This window comes from Aquarana catesbeiana, linkage group LG02 (genome assembly GCF_042186555.1).
Source record: "Aquarana catesbeiana isolate 2022-GZ linkage group LG02, ASM4218655v1, whole genome shotgun sequence".
NCBI classification, from domain to species: domain Eukaryota; kingdom Metazoa; phylum Chordata; class Amphibia; order Anura; family Ranidae; genus Aquarana; species Aquarana catesbeiana.
Window position 1 is genome coordinate 573,732,281 of NC_133325.1, and position 27,141 is coordinate 573,759,421.

The window sequence follows — 27,141 nt, forward strand, 5'->3', positions numbered from 1 at the left end:
GTGTGGAGTGGACACAAATGGACGACTGAGACTGCCAGCATGGCTCCATAGGCAGAGGTAAGCCCCTATGCAGGGCAGTAACTAGGCTTTGCTCTGTATAGATGCAGGGACTGAGGGATGAACTTGGAGTTGGAGCAGCTCATCCTCTTAGTAACAAGCAAATGCAGGGAAGTAAACCTTTCACTCACTCATGTGATAACAGCTCACTGCACACTAGGCTCAGACTTATTTATTGCAGGGGAGACACCAATCTTCCCATGTGACAGGTTGCCTGTCTGAGTGCTGCTATCTTCAGCTATCTCACAGTTTGTTGAACTTGTCTCCAGTAACAGTTATACTGCCCCAGCAGTAAATAAGTCTGAGCCTGAGTGTTCAGTGAATGTTCTGTTACCAGGTGAGAAGGTTAACCCTTTACTTCCCTGCATTTATTTTGGTTTCCCTTATTACCTACTGGAGGTAGGGTATGAGCCCAGGTTCACATGTCATGTGATTTGCACCCGCACTGCGGTGCAAATCACATGCGATGTCTGTGAGATGCGTGTTCAGCCATACAGTTGTATGGCTGAATTTGCATTAGATTCGCAGGAAAGTAATAGCCTGGAACTAAGTGAAACTATAGTGTAGGGTTAGCATGACTGGGGTGGGGCTGTGAGGCGGAGGTAAGGGTTAAACAGTTTGCCAGTGGGTGGAGTTTGAGATACTTTTAGGGGGTGGAGTTTAGGAGCAGTGATCAGTGGGGAAGAAGAAAGCAGTGAGGAAGGTGAATTTTTTGCGGCGGTGCGGGTTAGGAAGCTAGGAGTTATGGGGGATATGGAGCGCTTGTTTGAGCAGCTGTGGGAGGAGATGGCGGCGAGGGGGACCGAATGGCTGCAGGAAACTATAGCTTCCCTGCTTCAGGGTCCCAGCCAGGCACCTGCTAGTGCGCCCGCTAGCTCGCCCCCCTCGGAGCGGCCACGTGCTAGGAGGTCGCAGCCTCCTGAGCGTTTTAGTCCGACGGCCGATGGGGGCAGCGAGCGGACCGGGGACCCTGCTCAGGATTCGGCGCCGCCTGCGAAGAGGAAGCCTGCGGTGAGTCCCTGGTCACGGGGGGGGAGTTCCTCAGCGGGCCCTGCTCCCGCCCCCCGGCGGTGGATAACAGACACATGGCGGCTGCCTCGGCGGGCTCTCCGCCTGGCCGGAGGGCAGCTCGGCGGGGGAGAGAGGCCGCGGCGGGTGACGGCTTGGTAACGAGGGCGGCTGGGGCCTGTAATCCGGAGGGGAGAGGACGAAGGAGGATGGCTGACAGAGCGGGAGTCCATCGGGGGGACCATGTCGCTGCACGGTCCAGATCTACGGCCAGGCGGGCTTCGCCAGCCAGGCCAGTGGCTCGGCAGGACAGAGACAGACCTCGTGAGGTGCTGCAGCGAACGGCGCATGGTGATGACGTCACACCTGGGCGCTCGGCGGCGACGAGGAATCCAGCCCAGCGGCCTGCTGACGGTGGTCACGAGATGGCCGGGAGTTCCCAGGACAGCCTGTCTGAGGGTGAAGTGGACGAGAGGGACGCAGGCTTGAGCCAGGAGACGGCGCGTGGAGTTGGAAGCACGGCTGGATGTCCGGTGCGGCGGCTGCAGCCAGGTGAGAACATTGTTATACATGTTTCTTCTTCTGTTGAAAAAGCTAGGCTTTCGAGGAGTAGGGTAGTGGGTACAGGGGTACCGTTGGGGCTGAGGGATAGTTCAGTTGGGGGGGTCCCACTGCGGGTGCTCAGTCATTAGGAACGACAGGGGGGCAAGATGGGGGAATGTGCAGACATTGTTGGCAGGTGCTAGCTGTGAGGCTGGTACACGGCCTGTAGGTGGCATCTCTCCTGCGGCTGCATGGGCAGTGCCCAGCGCCTCTGCGGGTCAGGGAGCTGCGCTGGCAGCTTCAGGCCCGGTAGTGGCAGCGGGTGGTACGGGGTTAGTGGGGTGCCTGAGTATTGGGGGGACAGGGGTGGCCAATACGGGGCCCCTGCCGGCGTCGCTGGTGGCGGGTTCAACTGCGGTGGCCGGTGATGCGGCGTCGGTTGGAAAAGGGACAGTTGGTGTGGATGGGGTGCGTTTGGCAGATGCACGTTTGTTTCGAGGGGCCTTTGGGAGCTCATTTAAAAGCGGAGATAAAGGAGCGCATTTGGAAAGGTGAGTATGTGGTTCACAGAAGGGTTTCAATTGAATAGTCAACTCCGGGTAGTTCCGCCTGCAGCGGATAATTTAAAGTCGGCGAAAGAGCAGGCTGACGTTGTTATGGAAAAATTGTTAAAAGAAGTGGCATCGGGTCGTATGGCTGGCCCGTTCGAGGCACCGCCGGTACCTGATTTGGTAATATCCCCGTTGGGTGTGGTGCCTAAGGAGCCGAATACGTTTCGGCTCATCCACCATTTGTCCCACCCGCGGGGGGGTTCGGTTAATGATTCCATTGACCCGGATCTATGCACGGTGTCGTATACGTCATTTGATGTGGCGGTCGCATGGGTGCAGCGTTTGGGGCAGGGGGCATTGTTGGCTAAGATGGATATAGAGGCTGCGTTTCGCCTCTTGCCGGTTCACCCTACGTGTTGCCGATTATTGGGTTGTCGGTGGTGGGGAGAATATTTTGTAGATAGATGTTTACCCATGGGGTGTGCGATTTCATGTTCCTTGTTTGAACAGTTTAGTTCGTTTTTAGAATAGGCAGTGCAGGACGTGTCAGGCCTGTCATCCGTCATCCATTATTTGGATGATTTTTTGTGTATGGGGCTGGCAGGGAGCAAAGTTTGTGCATCCTTGTTGGCTACAATTCAGCACTTGTTTGCTAATTTTGGGGTGCCATTAGCTGCCTATAAGACAGAGGACCCAGTCACTGAGTTGTGTTTTTTGGGGATTGTTATTGATACAGTTGCTATGGAGTGCCGTTTGCCCTTGGACAAATTGGATAGGTTAAAGCAGTAGGTGGCTGAGGCCATCAGGGGGAAGAAGATTCAGCTTCGCGCTTTGAAATCGCTACTGGGGAAGCTTAATTTTGCCTGCCAGATCATGCGTGTGTTTTGCAGGTGTTTGGCGGCTGCCACGGCTGGTGTCCAGGCTCCGCACCACTTTATCAGGTTGGGGTTAGAGCTCAAGGAGGATTTGAAGGTGTGGGATTCTTTCTTGGCGACCTACAATGCCCGATCTCTGTGGTTGGAAAGGGTTGTTTCCAACTATTATATGGAGTTGTTTACGGATGCGGCTGGTTCCGGTGGTTTTGGGGCCTTTTTTCAAGGTAGGTGGAGTGCCGGGGAGTGGCCGGAATATTGGAAGGAGGAGGGTTTGGTGCGCAATTTAGTGGCTTTGGAGCTATTCCCCATCGTCCTAGCGATGGAGCTCTGGGGGGATGATTTTAGGAATCGCCGCATGCGGTTTCATTGCGATAACATGGGGGTGGTCCAGGCCATTAATAGCAATACCGCGTCATCGCCAGCGGTTGTGCGTTTACTGCGTCATTTGGTTTTGCTTTGTTTACGTAAGAATTGTTTTGTGACTGCTGTTCATGTTCCGGGGATTGAAAATACTGTGGCTGATGCATTTCCAGTGGGACAGATTTCGTCAATTGGTGCCGGAAGCGGACGTGCGTGGGAGTCCTTGCCCAGAAAGGTTGTGGAGCATCGTGTTACCAACGGCACAACTGTTGATATGTAGATCGGTTTCGGCAGCGACTTGGCAAGCATACAGTAAGGTTTGGCTGGAATGGGATGTTTTAGTGCGGGAAGTAGGTGACGGTGATGCAAGCAGGGTGCATTTGCTTCTTTACTTTATAGGACGGAATTTTGAACAGGGAATATCGGCCTCCTATATGGCACGCAAGTTGGCTGATTTGGCTTTTATGTTCCAGTTGGCGGGCCAGCGGGACGCTACTAAGGCTTTTATGGTGCGGCGTGCTATGCATGGATATCGCGCTTGTCGAGCGGCTGCCGACACAAGACACCCAGTTTCATTTGCAGTTTTGGGTGAAGTGGTTGAACAGTTAGAAAATGTGTGTGTGTCCAGGTTTGAGTGGGTGTTTCAGCGGTATTTGTATTGGCTTTTTTCGGGGCTTTTAGGGTTGGTGAGATGGTGAGTAGGAATAAAAGAGGAGAAGGTGGTTTGGATGTTCAAGATGTTTGGGTGCAGGGGGACACTATGGGGGTGTTCCTCAGGAAGTTGAAGACGGATCAATTGGGAAAGGGGGCATGGGTGGAGTTATGGTCGGTCCCCGGTTCCCCCGTGTGTCCGGTGACGGCTGTGGGGGAATTTCGTAGAGTCAGGCCTGTCGGGGGGGGGGGGGGGGGGGTTCTTTCGTCATGAGGACGGTAAAGCTCTGTCCCGTTTTCAATTTCAAGCCGTGTTTAGGAAATGCTTGCGGGCGGCGGGTCGGAAAGCGGAAGATTATTCTTCTCATTCGTTCCGCATCGGGGCGGCTACCGAAGCGGTTTGGTGGGGTTTGGATGAAAAGGTGGTACAGCGTATTGGGCGTTGGGAATCTGCACGGTTCAAGCTATATGTTCGCCCTAATTTGTTGTAAGCACACGGATATGGGGGGATTAACAATTGGTCATTCTATTCATTAGGAGTTGCAGGAGTTGTGTAGTAGGGGTTATTGGGGTTTGCGTTGTTCTGCATTGGGAGTGATATACTTGATTCGCTCTATTTCTTTGTTCTGTTTCTTTTCTTTCAGAATCAACAACCTGCCTGGTGTGGATATTTGGACACTCATGTGTGTATTGGGGTGCCAGAAGGGCAGATGTCAGAAAGGATGGCAGGTTGTTGGGTTTGTCAGGGGAGGAAGGGACGGTGCGCTGGATTGGATTCCCAGGGATGTTATGGTCTAAGGTTGTTCCAGAGATGCACAGGTTCGCTAGCCTTGACCGCCCCCCGGATGTGGTTTTATTACATGTAGGGGGTAATGATCTGGGCTTGAGGTGCGCTTGGGAGTTGATTAGAGATATTAAATTTGATTTGCTGCGGCTGCAATCATTTTTTCCTGACACTATTTTTGTATGGTCAGATATTGTGGCCAGAACAGCTTGGCGTTTGGCGTGCTCTGTGGCAGGTTTAAACAGAGCCCGGATAAAAGTCAACAAGGCTGTGGCCAAGTTTTTTGTGCGGAATGGGGGTTTGGCTGTTCGGCACAGGGAATTAGAGGATGAGACATGGCATTTTTTGCGCTCTGACGGGGTGCATTTGAATGCTATTGGAATTGATTTGTGGCACCTGGGTTTACAAGATGGTGTTCAGCGTGCATTTAGAGTTTGGAGGGCGACACACACGTAAGGTTATCACGTGTGTGTCCTGTGGCAGTAGGTGTTGGGGGATCTTTGAAGGCGGTGCTGAGAATAATGGAGGTTTAAAAGGGGGTTGGGCTCATACGGAGGTATATGCGACCTTTCCCATCAAAACGGTAACATTGGTTGTAATAAGGTTGTATCTGGAAGGAAATAATTGGTTGTCCCTGAGCTCGCGTAATGCACGGCGTGGGGCCTTACATGGATGTACCGATACAACTAGTTGGAAAAAATTTAGAGTTGGCCTTCAAAGACCTCTAGATAAAAGAAGTTTAATATGCTGTCTAGTTGGGTTAATGTTATTAAAATGTATTTATATGCATTAAGTTATATGTTTGAAGAATGTTGATAATTGGTTATTTTTGTTATAATAAATAGGCTGCTATGGCGGCCATTCGACTCCAAAAGGTGTTGTGTCGTCTGGTCATTTGGTAAAATAAAGGTAGTAAGTGAGGTTGTGTTATTTAAGGAAGCCTCACTATATGCCAAATCCCGTAGTCAAGAAAGTGCAGGGACTTGTTTTCCTCCACACTGAAATCGGATTGCATGGGTGTTCTCACCTATGCGATGCAATTTCTGTGCAAGTTCACAGTTCACACTGCGATCTGTGAACCAATCTGGGGGTGTCATTAACATTGTAATGACACCCGCAGAGGTTCGCAGAGGGTGGTGTAAACTGCCTGTGGGAGATATGCAATGCGCAAACCGATGCTGGAATCGCACTGGTTCCCACATCGCATCAGTGTGAACCTGGGCTAAAGGAGAAGGATCATCTCATAAAACCAGGGCTGGTGCTCCATGCTTATAGATTAGAAGCATCCACTATTTTGGAAGTCAACTGTTTGTTGAACCCGGGTGCATTACAAGGATGAGAATGATGATGATGATGATGGGTGTATTATAGAATGATGAGGATGGATGTATTATACAAGAATGAGAATGTGAAAAGATATGAAAATGAACCAAAGCGCCAAAGGATGAAAGTAAGTGAAAAAACCTCATGTATGTGTTAATATGGATAAAGAAAACTAATTGCTTTACCACATAATTAAAGCAGCTGCAGTGTGAAATTGGTGTGAACAATTAATAAATGATAAAAATTACCGCTCTAAATGCTAAAAAATGACATACAGGTATTAGATATAGGTGGTACACTGGTAACAATTAATAAAATTAATAAAACAGTCCCCAGTGAAAAAAATGTGCTCATGTTAGTGGAACAGTATCCAGTGTTGAGACTTGAATAATAGATGGATGATTCCGTGCTTCTTAAGTGCTTAAAATAGAGTGCCCCCCCTGTTGGATGTGCACTCACCCCTGGAATTGGACCAACTATCGCTAGTTAAGTCAAATGCGCGTGCGGGGCGACCCCTGTGGATGTCCTCTGGTCCGATGATTGGCTGCGGTGAATGTTCCTCATATAAATAGATAGAATAGAAAACGCCTCATTGCACAGTACCATTCATAAAGAGCGTTTTATTCCAAAAAATATAAAAGGTATTCAACTCACATGTATGAGTGCCTAATGTTCTGGCACCCGGAGTGAACAGCAGGTATAAGTAAATCCACGAAATCCGCCCGATTAGTTCATACAGCCGCTGGCTCAGTGAAGGCTTGATTTCCGGGTTGAATGTGTTGGCGGAAGTGTGTCACGATAACGTGATGAGGTTGAGTCATGTTATCGTGACACACTTCCGCCAACACATTCAACCTGGAAATCAAGCCTTCACTGAGCCAGCGGCTGTATGAACTAATCGGGCGGATTTCATGGATTTACTTATACCTGCTGTTCACTCGGATGCCAGGACATTAGGCACTCATACATGTGAGTTGAGTACCTTTTTATATTTTTTGGAATAAAACGCTCAACAGTACTGTGCAATGAGGCTTTTTCTATTATATCTATTTATAAGAGGAACATTCACCGCAGCCAATCATCGGACCAGAGGACATCCACAGGGGTCGCCCCGCACGCGCATTTGACCTAACTAGCGATAGTTGGTCCAATTCCAGGGGTGAGTGCACATCCAACAGGGAGGGCCACCCTATTTTAAGCACTTAAGAAGCACGGAATCATCCATCTATTATTCAAGTCACAGCACTGGCTACTGTTCCATTAACACGAGCACCTTTTTTTCACTGGGGACTGTTTTATTCATTTTATTAATTGTTACCAGTGTATCACGTATATCTATTACCTGTATGTAATTTTTTAGAATTTAGCGCTGTACTTTTTATCATCAAGGATGAGGATGGTTGTATTATACAAGGATGAGGATAGCAATGACGGGTGTATTATACAAGGATGAGGACGATGATGACAGGTGTATTATACAAGGATGAGGATGATGGGTGTATTTTACAAGGATGAGGATGATGGGTGTATTATACAAGGATGAGGATGGGTGTATTATACGATGATGAGGATGGGTGTATTATACAAGGATGAGGATAGCGATGATGGGTGTATTATACAATGATGATGACGGGTGTATTATACAATGATGAGGATGGGTGTATTATACAAGGATGAGGATGATGATGACGGCTATATTATACAATGATGAGGATGGGTGTATTGTACGAGGATGACGGCCGTATTATACAAGGATGAGGAAGGGTGTATTGTATAAGGATGACGATCGGGGCTGTATTATACAAGGATGAGGATGAGGATGAAGGCTGTATTATACAAGGATGAGGATGATGGGTGTATTATACGGATGGGTTTGATGATGACAGGTGTATAATATGGGTTTGATGACGACGACGAGGAGTATGATGATGATGATGGGTGTATAATATGGGGATGAGGATAGTGTTGATGGGTGTATAATATGGGGATGATGATGATGATGGATGTATTATACAATGATGAGGAGTATGATGATGATGACGGGTGTATAATATGGGGATAAGGATAGTGATGATGAGTGTATAATATGGGGATGATGATGATGGGTGTATTATACTATGATGAGGAGTGTGATGATGGGCGTATAATATGGGGATAAGGATAGTGATGATGGGTGAGGTGTATAATAAGGGGATGACGATGATGGGTGTATTATACAATGATGAGGAGTATGATGATGAGGGGTGTATAATATGGGGATAAGGATAGTGAGGATGGGTGTATAATATGGGGATGACGGTGGGTGTATTATACAATGACGTGGATGATGATGACGGGTGTATAATATGGGGATAAGGATAGTGATGATGGGTGTATAATATGGTGATGATGATGATGGGTGTATTATACAATGATAAGGAGTATGATGATGACAGGTGTAAAATATGGGGATAAGGATAGTGATGATGGGTGTATAATATGGGGATGATGATGATGGGTGTATTATACAATGATGACGGGTGTATAATATGGAGATAAGGATAGAGATGATGGGTGTATAATATGGGGATGATGATTAGGGATGGGCTGTCTGTTCAAGTCGAACATGAGTTTGATTCGAACATCGGCTGTTCGATCGTTCGAGATCGAACTTTATGGGTTGTTCACACCAAATTCGATTGGTGCGTCACGGCCCATAATGCACTGCATCATCGCAGTGCATTGCTGGCTGACGATTGGCCAAGCAGGCACTATGATCCACATGCTTTGGCCAATCACAGCGCCGTCAGCGAAGCGAGCCATAATTGGCCAAAGGCAGGGTGCCTTTAGCCAATTATGGCTCAGGGGGTTAAGTCCATGCCCCACACTATATAAGGCCGCCTGCACGTCAGCCGTGTGTAGTGTGTTGGTGGCGTTGTTAAAGCAGTTGTATACCTATTTTTTAAACTTTTACCTACAGGTAAGCCTATAATAAGGCTTACCTGTAGGTAAAAAAAATATCTCTTAAACCTGTACGGTTTAGGAGATATTCCCCTCGCAATGAGCCGCTGACTGCAGCGGCGCATGCATACAGGGGATTCTCGGCTGAAAGCCCGGCAGGCGCCTGACCTTGCCGGAAAGAAGTCTCCCGCGCGTATGCGGGAGTGGCGACATCGCGGCTCCGGCCACTCACAGCGCCGGAGCCGCGATACCCGGAAGACACGCCGAGGGGAAATGTCAGCTCCCTCGGTGTGGACCGGGTGAGATGCCGGCGCCTCGTTCTAAGGTAAGTATCTCATAATGAGCTAGTATGCGGTGCATACTAGCTCATTATGCCTTTTCCCTTACAGGCGTAGGGAAAAAAAAGTCAGCGGGTTTACTACCGCTTTAAGAGAGAGAGACAGAGAGAGGCAGAGAGTGTCATTTCTTTAAGTCAGGCGATTCAGTTAGCTGTAGTGTATTTCATATATCTCCACTGCATACAGTTTAGCTAGATCTCACTGCAGACCGTTCCTGCTGTGTATTTCATATATATATATATACACATACACACACAGTCAGTCTAGTGTGTGTGTGTGTGTGTGTGTGTGTATGTGTATATATATATATACTGTATACAGTTTAGCTAGATCTCACTGCAGACCGTTCCTGGTGTACTGTTTCTAATATACTTCAGGCCTGCAGTTAATTCAGCTAGCTGCAGTGCATTTGATATATACCAGTGGGGCAAAAAAGCATTTAGTCAGCCACCAATTGTGCAAGTTCACCCACTTAAAAAGATGAGAGAGGCCTGTAATTGTCATCATAGGTATACCTCAACTATGAGAGACAAAATGTGGAAACAAATCCAGACAATCACATTGTCAGATTTTTGAAAGAAAAAAAAAAAAAAAAATATATATATATATATATGTCTAGCCAAGCCTACACTTTCAGGCAGGTGACTCTGCAGTTCATAAAACATATATCCACTGCATTGTAGTCCAGCCAAGCCTATACCTGACTGTAGGCCTTTCCTGGAGTACTGTTTTTAGTAAACTTCAGGCATTGTTATGCTAATCTAATTGTACAGTATGTCTGGAAGGCCACCAAGGTGAGACAGACGCTCACAGGCCACTAAAAGAGGGCAAGCAGTCTCTGTGTCTACAGCCAACAGTGCTAGTCGTGGACACGGTGCATCCTCAGCACGTGGCCATGGGGCACGCTTGTCCTATTTTTCGGCAGCTGGCCGCGTTGAGCCACAACATGCAGAAGAGTTGGTAGAGTGGATGACCAAGCTGTCCTCCTCCTCTGTCACCCAGGCTCAGGGTACTTTGCCAATGCAGCTGCCAAAGCGGCCTCTTCCATCGACTCAATGTCATCGGTCACTCCTTCCCTAGCCCCACCATCATGCCCTGAGGAGTCCCCCAAACTGTTCGACCACAGTGTAGGGTACATGCTGCAAGAGGATGCGCAGCGTTTTGAAGGCTCTGATGATGGTACCCAGGTTGAGGATGAAGGCAGTAACGTGAGCCCAGAGAGAGGGGGTGCCCAAGAAGGTCAAGAAACTGGCAGTAATGTTCCCCCAGCTGCAGCATACTGCCAGGTTTGCTCCAGTGGTGAGGAGGGAGGGGATGATGAGGTCACTGACTCTACGTGGGTGCCAGATAGAAGAGAGGAGGAGGAGGCACATCTCCAAGGAGGCAGGATGCCCTCCAGGGGCCAGCTTAAGGGCAGGCAACCGACTGCATCACACCGCAGAGCTCCACATTCTGGCAGCTCTGCAAGGGCAAGCTCAGGTGGTTGATGCCAGGCCAGCTTCAGCCAGGAATGGTGGTTTGCGACAATGGCACCAACCTCCTCTCCGTCCTCTGACAGGGACACTTCACCCATGTTCCCTGTTTGGCTCACATCCTTAATTTGGTGGTGCAGCGGTTCTTGTGCAGGCACCTGGCTTACAGGATTTCCTGTGGCAGGCCAGGAAAGTCTGTGGGCATTTCCGCCGGTCATATAATGCCAGTGCTCGGCTGGCTGACCTCCAAAAGGAATGAAACCTGCCCAAGAACCGTCTCATCTGTGACATGCCCACCAGGTGGAACTCAATGTTGGCAATGCTGCAGCGGCTGCACACGCAGCAGAGGGCCATCAATGACTACCTGTGCTAGTATGGCACCAGGACAGGGTCAGGGGAGCTTGGCTTTTTTTCACCACGCCAGTGGCTCATGATCAAGGATGCATGCACTGTCCTGTCACAATTTGAGGAGGCCACAAGGATGGTGAGCAGTGACAGTGCATGGAACAGTGATACTGTCCCTCTTGTCTACCTGTTGGAGCACACGTTGCATGGAATAATGGACAGGGCACTTGAGGCAGAACAGAGGGAGGAAGAGGAGGACTTTTTTACCTCTCAGCCCCCTTTAGCCAGACAGTATTCCTGCAGGCCCACCTATCACACAGGAAGAGGAGGAGGAGGAGGATTGTGTCAGCATGGAGGTGGAGCCTGGCACTCAGCATCAGCAGCAGTCTTCGGGGGATCGTTTCCTGTCCCCAGAAACCCATGGACTTGTACGTGGCTGGCAGGAGGTGGCTGCGGATCAGGTCGTCCTTAGTGACCCAGAGGACTCCGGATGGAATGCCTCAGCAAACCTACGCTGCATGGCTTCCCTGATCCTGCAAAGCCTGCGAAAGGACCCTCGGATTCGTGGTGTCAAGGAGAGGGATCAGTACTGGCTGGCAACCCTTCTTGATCCGCGTTACAAGGGTAAGGTGGCGTAACAGAGGGAGCAGAGGATGAAACATCTTCGGGAGGCCTTGCAGAAAGGTTTGTGCAATGCGTTTCCAGAGCCTGGGAGGTTACAATTTCCTGGTACTCCTGGACAACATGTTGCTGAGGCTTCGGTCAGTCACAGAAGGAGCGGTGGAGAAGGTGGCCGTCCGACCGATGCATTCAGACAATTTTTTAGTCCACAGCCCCAAGGTCTGATTGGTTCCAGCAACCATCTCCAGCGTCTGTTGTACATGGTGCAGGAATACCTAGGGACAAGATCAGACTTGGAGACCTTTCCAACCGAAAATCAACTGGGTTACTGAGTCTTGAGGATGGATCACTGGCCAGAGCTTGCACAGTATGCAATTGAGCTACTGGCCTGTCCTGCATCCAGCGTTCTTTCGGAACGCACATTCAGTGCTGCTGGAGGCTTTGTAACCGATCACAGAGTGTGCCTGTCCACCGACTCGGTTGATCGGCTCATCTTCATAAAAATGAATCAGTGTTGGATCACCAGCTACTAAGCACATGATGCTGATGTAACCGATTAATTTTTTTTTGAATGTGAGATCCCTTCAAGACTGCCTATGCTGATGCTGAGTGACTATCCTGTTATGCTGAGTGACTATCCTATTCCTCCTCAATGTTCATGTTGATAGCTTCTAAGAACATTTTTGGTTCTGGGCACCACCACCACTGCCTAAGGCCCAATTTTTCTGCCCCTGTTTAACAGGGGTGTGTAATTACAATTTTTGATCTAATATTTCACAGCAGGGCCTGTTCCTGCACTTAACAAAAGTATCTGTGAGGCTTTACATTGTTGTGCCGCCACCACCACCCCCGCCTAAGGCCCAATTTTTCTGCCCCTGTTTAACAGGGGCATGTAATTACAATTCTTGATATAATATTTCACAGCAGGGCCCGTTCCAGTGCCCACCAAGAGTAACTGTGAGGGCTTACAGTGTTCTGGTACCACCAACACCTAAGGCCCAATTTTTCACAGAGTGTATAGGGCAGGCCGTATAGTATATACAGGCGGTCCCCTATTTTCAAATATAGACTTGCAAACAACTCCTACTTACAAACCTAGGGAGACAACAGGAAGTGAGAGGAAATCTACCCCTAGGAAGGGAAATTCTCTCCTGTAAGAGTTAATATGGGAAAAAGGTGTCTCCTCCACTGATTTATCACCAATCCTTGTTTCCCTTAAAAACCCCAAATTTTCAAAATCCAATTGTCATCGGGTCAGAAAGTGAAGTGAAATCTTCTGAACAGGGGCACAGACAGCAAAACAAATGTTACAGGGGTGATAACCCTTCCCTATGTTTTCCAAAAAGCTTTAAAATAGATTTTTTTTGGCTGGAGCTATACTTAAAAAATGTACCTGTTCCAAATTACAAACAGATTCTACATAAGAACAAACCTACAGTCCATGTCTTGTTTGCACCGCCTGTATACTGCTGTTCAGAATAAATAGGGCCTGGGGGCCCAACGTCTTTTCTTTTTTTAATTTGAGTGCGGGGTTCCCCTTAATATCCATACAAGACCCAAAGGGCCCAGTAATGGGCTGGGAGGGGTACCCATGCCCTTTGTTTCACTGATTTTCATTCATATTGCCGGGACCCGACATTACATTAAAGCTTCAAGCAGTTTTAAATGACTTTTATTCGTTTAGAAATGTCATTTTGTGCAGGGACTGTTCTAAGCACGGAAAACACGCGCCACTTTACAGGCATACTATTGACATCCCCCAGGTACGATATTTAAAGGAATATTTCACTTTTATTTTTTCACTTTAAGCATCATTAAAATCACTGCTCCTGAAAAAACGTCAGTTTTTAAAACTTTTTTTTCCATTGATACATGTCCCCTGGGGCAGCACCCGGGTCCCCAAACCCTTTCTAGGACAATAACTTGCATATTAGCCTTTAAAATTCCCATTTTTAATTTCTCACGTTTGAGTCCCATAGACTTTAACGGTGTTCGAATGTTCGCCCAAACTTTCGGTCCGTTCGCATGTTCTGGATGTGAACCGAACCGGGGGGTGTTCGGCCCATCCCTAATGATGATGATGGATGGATTATACAATGATCAGGAGTATGATGATGACGGGTGTATAATATGGGGATAAGGATAGTGATGATGGGTGTATAATATGGGGATGACGATGATGGGTGTATTATACAATAATGAGGAGGATGATGATGATGATGATGATAGGTGTATAATATGGGGATACGGATAGTGATGATGGGTGTATAATATGGGGATGATGATGATGGGTGTATTAAACAATAACTGGAGCATCAGGGTGTCAGACAGTGTCAGTGAGTGTGCCACATCATGTCTCACTGGCTGCTTTGCAATACATGATTTTGGGGATTTCCGTCATGCCATGTACTGACTACGTTACACTACATAATAGTCACAAATTGTGAGTACGTCTGTCCTGTAATGTATACAGCTATATACACCTACCTTCTTCCTTCCTGTATATAGAGACCATCCTCCATTATCACTGACTGGAGATATACATAATTATTATTTTATTTATTTTATTTCAGGTACTTATAATGCCAAGTCGATTTATGCAGCGCTTTACATATACATTGTACAGTCACATTAGTCCCCACCCTCAAGGAGCTTACGACCTAAGGTCCCTAACTCACATTCATACACATACTAGGGCCAATTTAGACAGAATCCAATTAACCTACCAGCATGTCTTGTTACTGTATACATAGCTGTATACAGGACAGATGATGTATATCTGCAGTCAGTGATGATGGAGGAAGGTCTCTATATACAGGAAGGAAGGTGGGTGTATATATCTACCTGTATACAGGACAGATGACGTATACCTGCATACCCTGATCTGTGAGGCTGAGCTATATACCCTGATCTGTAATGCTGAGCTATATACCATGATCTGTGAGGCTGAGCTGTATACTCTGATCTGTGAGGCTGAGCTGTATACTCTGATCTGTGAGGCTGATCTATATACCCTGATCTGTGAGGCTGTGCTATATACCCTGATTTGTGAGGCTAGGGCTGTATACTCCTGTCCTGTGATGCTAGGGTTGTATACTCCTGTCCTGTGATGCTAGGGTTGTATACTCCTGTCCTGTGATGCTAGGGCTGTATACTTCTGTCCTGTGATGCTAGGGCTGTATACTCCTGTCCTGTGATGCTAGGGCTGTATACTCCTGTCCTGTGATGCTAGGGCTGTATACCTTGTCCTGTGATGCTAGGGCTGTATACTCCTGACACTATGGGTGGAATACAGGGGACGGAGTGGGTGGATTCCATAAGGGGTGTCAGCTTATGGGAAGTGGGAGGGGTCAAAAAGGAAGGGCGGGGTCTGGCGCCTCCCCATCCTAAAACTTCACCAGCCGCCACTGGCGTACACATGTACTGTATGCAAATGTGTGCAAACCAAACCCCTGTTTTTAACGTGAACGGTTAGACAGGACAATTTGGTTTATTGCAGGCTAGTTGGTATGTTGAGCTGAGAATTTGTTTTTGTTTTTGTTTGACATGCGTTGCCCTCCCATGTGCTTGTTGCTGTTAAGGCCAGTTATGGGTTGGGGCAGTTGCTGTTTGTTTGGACTGTTGGTTTATTTGGTGGTGGGGGGCACATTGGACACCTTTGCTACCATTGTGCTATTTCCTGGGTGCCGCTGTGCCTTTAAGATGGAGTGGGCTCCCTCAAGGCAAACCTGTCCTCAATTCATCCATTACTATATATGTGTTCCTACTATGGAGGCTCTCAAAATTTATAAAGTTGGGACTGTTGTGGTTCCTTGTTGAGGCCTGCAGATAATTTTGGGGTTTCTTGTTGAGGCCTCTGCAACTTACGCATGTATTTGCAAATGTGTACTATTTAACCACTTGCTTACTGGGCACCTAAACCCCCCTCCTGCCCAGACCAATTTTCAGCTTTTAGCGCTGTCACTCTTTGAATGACAATTGCGCGGTCATACAACACTGTACCCAATTGAAATTTTTATCATTTTTTTCCCCACAATAGAGCTTTCTTTTGGTGGTATTTGATCACCTCTGGGTTTTTTTTTTTTTTTTTAATTAAAAAAGACCGTTTAAAAAAAAAAAAAAAATACAAAACCGTTTTATATTTTGTTAATAAATTTTGCAAACAAGTAATTTTTCTCCTTCATTGATGTACGCTGATGAGGCTACACTGGTGGGCACTGATGAGGTGGCACTGGTGGGCACTGATAAGGTGGCACCGATGGGTGGCACTGAAGGGCATTGATAGGTGGCACTGATGGGTGGCAGTGATGGGCAGTGATCGGCACTGGTAGGCAACACATAGGCAGCACTGATGAGGCACTTATTGGCACCACTGGTGGGCATTGATAGGTGGCACTTACGGGCATTGATAGGTGGCACTGATGTACTGGTGGGCACTGAGGGCACTGATTGGTGGGCACTGTGGGCACTTATGAGGCGGCTTCGCCTCTTCCTGCTCGGGACCGATGTCCCTTCAATAGAAGCCGGTGATTGGCTTTTTTTTCTCACTCTGTCAGCGTGAGAAGAAAAAAAAAAAAGATTACAGATCCTCTGTTTACATCACGTGATCAGCTGTCAATGGCTGACAGCTGATCACGTGGTAGGCGATCGGGATCAACCCCGTACTCCGATCTGTGATCACCCGAGTCTCATTGACTCAGGTGAGCACAGCGCGCCGCGTGCGCCCTGCACAGAGGCGTGGCCAGCTTCGAAAGGGGAGGACGTCAATAGACATTCATTCGGCTATAGCGCGGATCTGAAGTAGTTAAATCCCTGTTTTTAATGTGAACTGTTATGCCGCGTACACACGATCGGACATTCCGACAAAAAAAACGTAGATTTTTTTTCCGACGGATGTTGATTCAAACTTGTCTTGCATACACACGGTCACAGAAATGTTGTTGGAAATACCAATCGCCAAGAACGCGGTGACCTACAACACGTACGATGAGCCGAGAAAAATGAAGTTCAATAGCCAGTGCGGCTCTTCTGCTTGATTCCGAGCATGCAAGGACTTTTGTGCGTCAGAATTGTGTACACACGATCGGAATTTCTGACAACAAAGTTTGTTGTTGGAAAATTTGAGAACCTGCTCTCAAACATTTGTTATCGGAAATTCCAACAGCAAATGTCTGATGGAGCATACACACGGTCGGAATTTCCGACAACAAGCTCACATCGATCATTTGTTGTCGGAAATTCCGACCGTGTGTACGCGGCATTAGACAGGACAATTCGGTTTGTTGCAGGCTGGTTGGTAGTTTGAACTGAGATTTTTTCTTTATTTTTTGTTCATCGTGCATGACCCTTCCATGTGCTGCTTGCTGTTAAGACTAGTTATGAGAAGTGGCACCCCCCTTATCCATGCGTCGGCCCCTAATCTACATGCAGGGCTGGTGACCGAACTAGGGGGGGTGCCTGTGACCTGACCGGGGGCGGTGGGGTTTCGCCGGGTGGATTGTTTGCCACCCCCTGATAAGGAGATTTTTATACCTACCTCACTTATATGGAGTGATTAAACCTTTTCCTATATAAGAATTAAAAACGAACGATAACAGTGCAAAAAGATAAACAATTACATTTATTTATACAGAAAAGGAATGTTAGAGATTACCAAATACAACGTGGAGGACACAACCGTAAAACAGAAACCAATGATACAAAATATTCCTATAATGGTCATACACATGCTAGCTAGAGATTAATAATATATTAAGGCAAAATCCTACAGTAGAAAAGGTTACAGAAAAGAAAAGAGACAGAAGATAACAGAGATACATTGTATAGAGAAGTCTTACGTAACCATCCTTCATCTAGACCGTCAGCACACAAGAGATGGGCAGTGATCTGTGTTGCAATATATACACATTTGTAACCCCCCCCCCCTTCCATATGCTAAGGCATTGCCACATTCTTTCAAGGGTGGGGGGTTGCACCTAACACTTGGCCAACTGGAGGTCTTTACATGTCATAAACCCCTCTCTGCCCAACCCTATTTAAGTAAAACAAGTTTGGTAACAATACTACTCCCAGTCGGCCTCACATCCCCCAAGTGATTTCCTTCAAAGACAATACATCTATAAACCAGGTGGTAAACTGACACTATAAACAAAGCTTAAACCAGAGCTGTTTTATGATGTCAGCTGTTCTCAGAATGTCCAGGCAATTTCCTGACACAATGCTTTAAGTCATATTGCATGTCCATTTATGAATGTTGATTATCATTGAAGGTAAAAATCATAAGTCTCACATTTCCACATCAGTTCCCCCTGAAGTTCATTCTTGAACTTATGTCCTCCTTTAATGATTCTGTACCCACCCACAACAGCCCAGAAGCCCCGACCCTTCCCCACCACCACTGCGGCCTCCTCTTCCTTTCTTGAACACGCCGGAACTCCTCAAGGTAGGCTTAAGACAGTAAAGAAATCCTGGTGCCTTTGAGACTTCACATCCAAACTATAAGTGTCTGTACTGCAATGTTTCATCGCCCCTCTGCTTTGGAAGAGTGGAACTCCAACATTGATGGCGGGATCCTGGCATATCTAGTCCTGTATCTTTGTAAGACCATGTAATGGTTGCATCGATTGGATCGGACCGCGAGACAGCACTTTTCAGCATGGTGAAGGAAAGTCCAGGAAAGTCTTATTCGTGACACATTTATTTTAAGAAATAACTTGGTGGTCGCTGCTTCTTCAGGTGGGGGTCGGGTGGGCCTCCAGACAGTCGTGCATGAATACAAAAAGAGAGAGGAGAACGTTAGTGTACAGATATTGGAGAAATGCCGGACAGGATCAGAGTGTTGGCCGTTAAGACTAAATATTTATAAAGGGTGTAATGTGGACGAGTAGAGTGGGTTTCCCACAGGGTACAGATTCTGAGCAACAGCCAGTATCATCCATGGCCCTTGATGGTAGGGATAGACAATACTGTCTGTTATTGCCAGGTCCCTGGGTTCACCACACCTGCTCACGGGGCTCAGGTTAAAGCAATAGGTAGATTAGGGGTGGTGGAATTACATTAAGACATAAAAACTGGATGTCCAGGGATACTTTAGTTAAAATATGATACTTGCGGGCCGGCAAAGTCTTTTTTAAACAAAAATGATATGACATTATCTTGAGAAGATAGATGATAGAAAGAAGGAAAAGGAACGGAAGAGAGGTGAGTAATGAAAATGAACAGGAAAAATAGTGGGAATAATAATGAAAAACACAAAAAAACGAAAAAACTACAGATTGAACGCTGCTCCAACCAAGACTGTTAAAGAGCCTTGAATCTGTATTAAAAAAAACGATGACATCGGTTGAAAAAAATAATAACACAAAAAAATAAATAAATAAATAAAAAACAAAAACAAATATTTTTCTTTAAAAAAACTCCTCTCCCATTAACAGTATTTTTGCAGGTCAGGTACACAGATATTAACAACAAAAGGGAGAAAAAAAAAATGATTACAAGTTTTAGAATTTAGGTAAACCTGACTGCACTTTATTACTAAAAATTGAAGAGGCTTATCCCTAGAACAAGAAAAATATAGTTCTAGGGTCCTCTCTTAAATGTGCAACTTCTGTGTACTGATCTGGATTGGATCTGGCTTCCTCAGAGATTTGTTTCTGAGTTAGTGGCCTTTCTGTTCCTTTAGAGAAGATACCTTGTTTAGATACACATTCTCATAGCTTTGGCATTCATTCTCCTGATAGTAACGCACATTATTACCTGCATCAGGAAAAGAAATAAGGCTGCACAGATTAGGACAACAACAGGGTGGAGCAAAATGTTTAGGAAAGCTGTAGCGTTCGGACTATACCCAAATAAACTTTCCCACCAGGAAATCTTAGCGTCTGCGTCTAAAGCGTGGGATACTTGGATCAGTCTATTTTGATCATGGGTGAGTAGTATGGTGGCTTGTTTTTCAGCATCTCTTAGTACATTTAATATTTCATCCTGTTGTCCGAAATCCATCAGCCAAGCTTTTAGCTCAACCCCAAATCCCAGAGGAAGTTTCTGTAGGTGTAAGGGAATGTCAGGTTTGCTATAAAACCTTTCTTCAGGGGTGATCGGGGTACAACCCGGTGTTCCTACTATATCCATGCCACGGGCCACAGGAGGTGTACTATAGACTCCCCCGAGGTAGTGTACCCTGCTGAGTACCATTTAACCTGATGCTGAAAACAGTGCATCATTAGACATGTGATACTAGCACCAGTACCCTGGTCTCCAGTCTCAAGTAGTTTTAACTTTGTTTAGGACCAGTTGGGACACTACCCCGGCATCCATTAGACATGACCCCCCCCCCTGTGCCAGCATTATTGCCTTTTCCCATAGCACAACCCCTACCTTCCTCTAGCACTCATCAGTACCAGTCATCTGAGGCTGTCCAGACTCAAACCATCAGAACAAGATGGACTCCAGGGTGTAACCCAGTAGAGTCTGATAGGATAGTACCCAGATTGACCGTGACATCTGCACAATGTTCCATCCCTGCCATTAGGGATGAGACCAGTGCAAGTAAGATTTTTGATGATCCTGGAACTGAGTCATCCACCGATCTATTACGACTCATAGGCAACCCGGATACTACCCCCACCTGTCTGTCCCTGCAAAGTGATGCTGGACAGAGCAAGTTGGCTTTCCTAACCCCTTCCCTGATATGTAGCACAAGAGCCCCCCCAATGTGATCCTGAGTATCTCCAGGTCCATAGTGTTTTAAGGTACCCAGTGCCCCACCTCCAGCTCCAAAGACCGTCTCCATTAAGCCTCTCTTTCCTAAGGATGGGAAATAGTCAGAATACCCGGATTGAAAACCACCTGCCACCAGGTACACAAGTTTCTTTATAGAGGCTGCACACCTTATGGGGCACTGGTCTTCCTGTCATGCAGGACACAGACCACTAGTTGAGGTACGCAAGGAGTCCTGGACAGGAAGGACACCTATGGGTATCCACTGAGGAGAATACAGCATGCCCACACAACTCCATCCCTGTGCCTGGATTTCAGAGACCATGTCCAGGGTATACAATGCACCTCTACTTATGGTTAGGTTCTAAAAACCCTCTAGTTCCCTGACTAACATTACATCGGTATTCTTTAGGACACAGAAACAAACTCGTCTATGTTCCAAATAATACCCAGGTGCTTCCCTCCCAGCAATGATCTCTCCATCCAGAACACAGAGTGCAATATACACAATCTTCCTGCACAACTCTTCTCTGGGCTCTCCCAAAACTATACACTCTCAACTTGTATGCCGTCAGGCAGGCCCTCATACTACACATCTGAAGGTAAATCTGAAGGAAATTGGAAAACAAAAATTGCATAATGTGTATCCAACTCGAGGAACTTCTGCTACCAAACACAACTGGCCAAAGGGCAAAGAAAAATCCCTTGCAGCACTGAGGCACCGGGATCACTGAACAGTAGTGGGTACACGAGCCGACCGATGTGCCCTTTAAAGCCAGGAAACCCAATTATCGAATCTGAGGAATAAAACACCAATAAAATGTAGTAATAAATATTCCATTTTCCTCCTAGAAACAAAATAATCCAATGGTTATATACCTGTAACAAGACATTAGCATATGAAACACAAATATACATTACATTATATTACATAAACAGTGCACCCTTTTTTAAGATACCAAAAAATTGTTGAGCTCAACTTATCATTAATATGTATTACTTAATACACATTAATACCACGTGGATTTTTTTTGTTTTATGGTATACCAATAATTCCCCAAAAAAAAAAATTCACCATGGTTGAAAAAAAAAAAAAATTGGCAATCCGTAAAAAACCTTTTAGCAGTACCATTTGTCAACAGATCATAATACCTCACCACAAAGAACCTCTCCAGTACTGTTTTCCTGAAAAACAAAGTAATTTTAGTACATGTATGTTTCAATTCACTAGTACAGATAATTATCTTGGCTCAGGTCATTTGCATGTCAATACAGTTCGCTGTACCTTTTCACAGACCTGGTGAGAAAGAAGGGGGGTCATTTGGGTGGGCTGTCAGCAGCTGAAAACAACACAACACAACACGACATACTGTATATTCCATATTCCACACACAATTGGCTACGTTAAAGATGACCTCTAGACATCACACATATCAGCATGTTTTCTATAATACCCTGTACTTCTTAAACCCATAACATCTGTTTGGTAAGGTTGAAATTCTTTCAGAGATCCATCCCATTTCATTAGCCCCTTCTCAGGAGTTTGGAATGGGACCCCTGACCCTGGTGGTCCATACTTCCTACACCTAGGCCATGTGGCAAAGCGTGCAGAGTACACTTCAAAATCACGTCTTGTGGTCCTATATGGATTATGCTTACCGACTTTTTGGCAGGAACTGGATAGACAGAATCTCGCGATGTGACCCAGTAATCCGCATAAGTGGCATTTTATCTTATTTAAAGTGGTACAACATCTCTTAACGAAGGGCTTTGTTTTAGATGACTGTGGGATGGCCTTTTCTTTATTAGTAGCTTTTACCTGCGGCTTACAAAATATAGGGGCAATTTTTAAAGAGCTCTTACCTTCCTGGGATTTATTCTTGTTGATACATGCCTTAGGTGTGGAGGATGTCCTCCTGAATTCAGACCTACCCAAATCAGTTACCTTGTTATCTTCTCTATCTGAAAATTGATCCAACGGCTCCTGGCCACTAACAGATAATGGTTTCGCCCCACCTTCTGCATCCTTCAGTCTCTTTCCCAACTGAAGAACGTCCTCCTGTAATCTTTTGTTTTCTAGTGCTAATTGCTGGTGGATAGCCTCAGAATTTAACATAGAAGCTTCTAAAGTACGGATGGTACCTTTGGTTATTTCTAGCGCTTCTTTCAGGGATGTAATTTGCACTTTCAAATGTTCATACTGATTACCTAACCACCTGGCCACAAAGATTTGCGGCGTTTTTCCCATGCGCTTACTACAGCTTCTTTCAGTGAAATTTAATTCCACATCCTCTCCCGTCAGCGGGACAGAAAGTGTCCCTTCTGACTGGAAACTTTCCTCCCTTAATGCCAGCATGGCCATTTCCTCTCCATGTTGTGGTGGCCTACTCTGTCTTGGAGCTGTACACTCCTTCTTGAAGTGTCCGGGTCTGTGGCAGTTGAAGCAAACTGGTTTCCCTTTTGGTTTTTGGCTGAGATCTGCACTGTTCAACTGATCAGTGACAATGCAGGTCCTTTGAGGTTTCTGTGACTCCCAATCTGCTATATTGCTTTCAATCGCAGTTGCAAGTGACAACAAAGAGGAGAGGGGTTTATCTCTCCAGTCTGGATTTGCAGTCATCAATTTTTCTCTGATGTTTCCTCTCAACCCGGTCATGAAGCTATGTATCAATACGGGTGATAGGGCACTGTTAGTAATGTCCTCACCAGCTGATTCCACGGCTTGTTTAAAGTGATTGTAGTATGTCATACAATCTTCCTTTGGACCTTGGATCACTCCTGACACCTTGGTCCAAGACTGGGGAGGGTAGACTGTTTTAATCAACTGTGCTAATTGTTTAGTGAGTATATCTCCTAGATGGCAGGAGTCAACATACAGGGTTCTTGGAATATTGGTTTTACTAAGGATTTCATCCAAGTCCCCATCTCCACAAACCCTCTTCATTATTTGAAGCATATCACTCCAGTTTGCATGGTAGCTTGTCTGGATGTCCAGCAGCTCTTTGGCAAATTTAATGGGATCTGTCCTTGGATGGGGGATAACACTCAGAAATCCTTTCATCTCAGAGGGAGTCCACGGCACATGATGTGTCATCTTTCCCGTGGATCTCCCACTGTTGTCATAAACCACCTGTTCTCTTACAGGATAGACAGATACGTCATCTGAGAAAGATATCAGTTGTGGATTGGTCTTTTGGGATTCTGTCACAGAATCCCCATAAGACTGTGGAAGATTGTTGCTGCCAGGTGGGGGCACTTTATCCAACTGCAAAGTGCCCTGAAGGGTGGCATTAACAGTCCCATGGTACACCGGTGTGCCCACATTGGGTGATATCCTTTCACCCTTAGAGTGACACCACACAGGTCCTTGCTGTGGGGTGCTAGTTACTTGGGGGTATAGAGGTACATAGGCCGTGTACTCGGTAGCAGAACTGCCCATATTGCTTACAGCAGCAGAATGGCTAGTTAACTGACGTCTAGGGGAGAATGCTGGCTCGCAGTCAGTAATATGGTCTCTGGAACGGGGGAGACTTTTCTCCCATGATTCCAGCATTCCCTTACCCTGGCTTGCTGCACTATCTCTTTCCTTTTGTTTCAATTCTTCACATGAAGAGTTTTTCTGTGATTCATTGGGGGTTTTAAATGGGGTGTTAAACTTGGCAGCAAGTTGTGGCTTCCCCTTTTTGTCATCTGTTGATAGATGACAATTACTATCAGCTTCTGAGTATTTTGCCAACAAGGACCGGGCGATTGTATAAGGCCCCAATCCTGACAATTCCTCATCTTCCCCCTGTTTATCACTGTCACTACTCTGGGGATGTGGGTCTAGTGGCTGTCCCTGCTTGTTCCTACTACTCAGCATCATTTGGTGTGTTTTCTCCTTAACTCCCACTGTAAAAACATTAATTTCCTCCATCTTATTCACCGACTCAAGCATCCATATAGCCCAAGTATCTTTTTCATATGGCCGTGTCATCTTTTTGTGATGAGCACGGTACAGACTTTCCCATACTTTTGGCTTGAAAGTACCTCTCTTAGAATACTTCTTCCCAGTCCAGCGATCCCAATTTTGAATATATTTCACAACCCAAGGTCCATATTTATCTATCATCTCTTCCCTTGGGGTCATTTGACTCCATTCAGACCCCCTCTTTGAAGCGATTTGATTACCCATCCTTACGGACACTGGACCTTGAACTGATTCCCCAACCTTTTTACAGGTTGCCTTTACTCCAGAGGTAGCTACTATCCGGCCAAGAATTGGGGTGACAGGTCCTGCCCCTGTCAATGTTGCCGCTTTTTTTTTCACTACTTGCCAGACCAATTCCCTGTCCTGGCTATAGTCCTTCAAAAAATTAGCCTGGAGATTTCCCAAACTAAATAATAGTTTAATCCCCCCCGTGGACTTTTCTGAAGTACTCTAAAAGAAATGCTTAACGAAAGGCTTTTACTTCTGTTATATCAAGAATTATTAGCACGAACTTGGATAATCAGGACCCTATGCGTGCTTGTAGTACAGGAGGCAGTTAACTGATGCACCCCTAATTGCAATATGATTTGTATATGTTACATTATAGCCACTGTTCCCAGGTTAACTTACAAAGCTTACAATCCCCAGTTAGTAATTGTAAAGAAGAAATATTCATACCCCAGATCATTCAGTGTGATTTAGTCTCCGTTTCCACTGATGCAATTTTTTTTCCCATGCGACTTTGGACACAAAGTCGCATTACAAGTCGCAGCCCATTGATTTCAATAGCACCCGTTCCAATCTATGCTACTCAATGCTGCAGCAACTCTGAGAGGGGACCTGCACCACTCTGATGCGACTCTGGATCAAAGTTGCATTCAAAGCCACACCACAGTCGCATTAAAGTCGTACCTCAGTCACACTCAATCATGCGACCTTAGAGTTGCATTAGTGGAAACGTAGTTCTATGCCCACTGTGCGTTTCAATCACAATAATTGGCCTAATCTCATTCAAAGGGTCAACTGAAATTGCTTTTTGGCAGAGAGCACATATCCTTTTCCTCTCATTATTCGCACTTACAATTTCATTTTATATATATATATATATATATACACAATACTCAAAATCAGTCTCATCAAAATATTCACATAGACAAAAGGTAAAAAAAAGGAAAGATCTGAGAAGTTTTTTTTTTTTTAGTCTGGGTAGTCAGATGGGAGACAGGTAAACACAACACCAGCTCTGTCTTCCATACAAATCGCATTCACCCCAACATTAAACTTCCTCACACGGGGCACCATCTGATAAGGAGATTTTTATACCTACCTCACTTATATGGAGTGATTAAACCTTTTCCTATATAAGAATTAAAAACGAACGATAACAGTGCGAAAAGATAAACAATTACATTTATTTATACAGAAAAGGAATGTTAGAGATTACCAAATACAACGTGGAGGACACAACCGTAAAACAGAAACCAATGATACAAAATATTCCTATAATGGTCATACACATGCTAGCTAGAGATTAATAATATATTAAGGCAAAATCCTACAGTAGAAAAGGTTACAGAAAAGAAAAGAGACAGAAGATAACAGAGATACATTGTATAGAGAAGTCTTACGTAACCATCCTTCATCTAGACCGTCAGCACACAAGAGATGGGCAGTGATCTGTGTTGCAATATATACACATTTGTAACCCCCCCCCTTCCATATGCTAAGGCATTGCCACATTCTTTCAAGGGTGGGGGGTTGCACCTAACACTTGGCCAACTGGAGGTCTTTACATGTCATAAACCCCTCTCTGCCCAACCCTATTTAAGTAAAACAAGTTTGGTAACAATACTACTCCCAGTCGGCCTCACATCCCCCAAGTGATTTCCTTCAAAGACAATACATCTATAAACCAGGTGGTAAACTGACACTATAAACAAAGCTTAAACCAGAGCTGTTTTATGATGTCAGCTGTTCTCAGAATGTCCAGGCAATTTCCTGACACAATGCTTTAAGTCATATTGCATGTCCATTTATGAATGTTGATTATCATTGAAGGTAAAAATCATAGGTCTCACATTTCCACATCACCCCCCAAAAAATAAAAAATATACCACCAGTCGCCACTAGTTATGGGTTGGGGCAGTTGGCATTTGTATACTTGGCCAGAGGCCTTTATATTTGAGAATAAAGGTCCACACACAAATGCATTTGCACTTTACTGTAATATATCACATTGACATACTAACAGAGTCTTCAGAATGGAATGCCATATGCAAGGTTAGACATTTTGTATCAGTCATTTCAGCATGGAGTACACCTCTTTTAAGCCATCTTCCCTTTGCACTTTTATCTCTCTCCTTGAGAGCACCATAGAGTTGAGAGCACTTCCCTGTATATACTAAATCCACAGCATTAAGCTTCCATCACCAAGTCACAGGACCTGCAGCCAAAGTGCTTTCTTTACACCATACTCTTCCTAATGTGCCTTCTGATAGCTCAGCCGAGCAGGGCACGCTCACAGATGGCAAGCTCCCTCCTAGGCTTCACCACTGCTCACATCAGAGGACTCTGTCCAGGCCTCC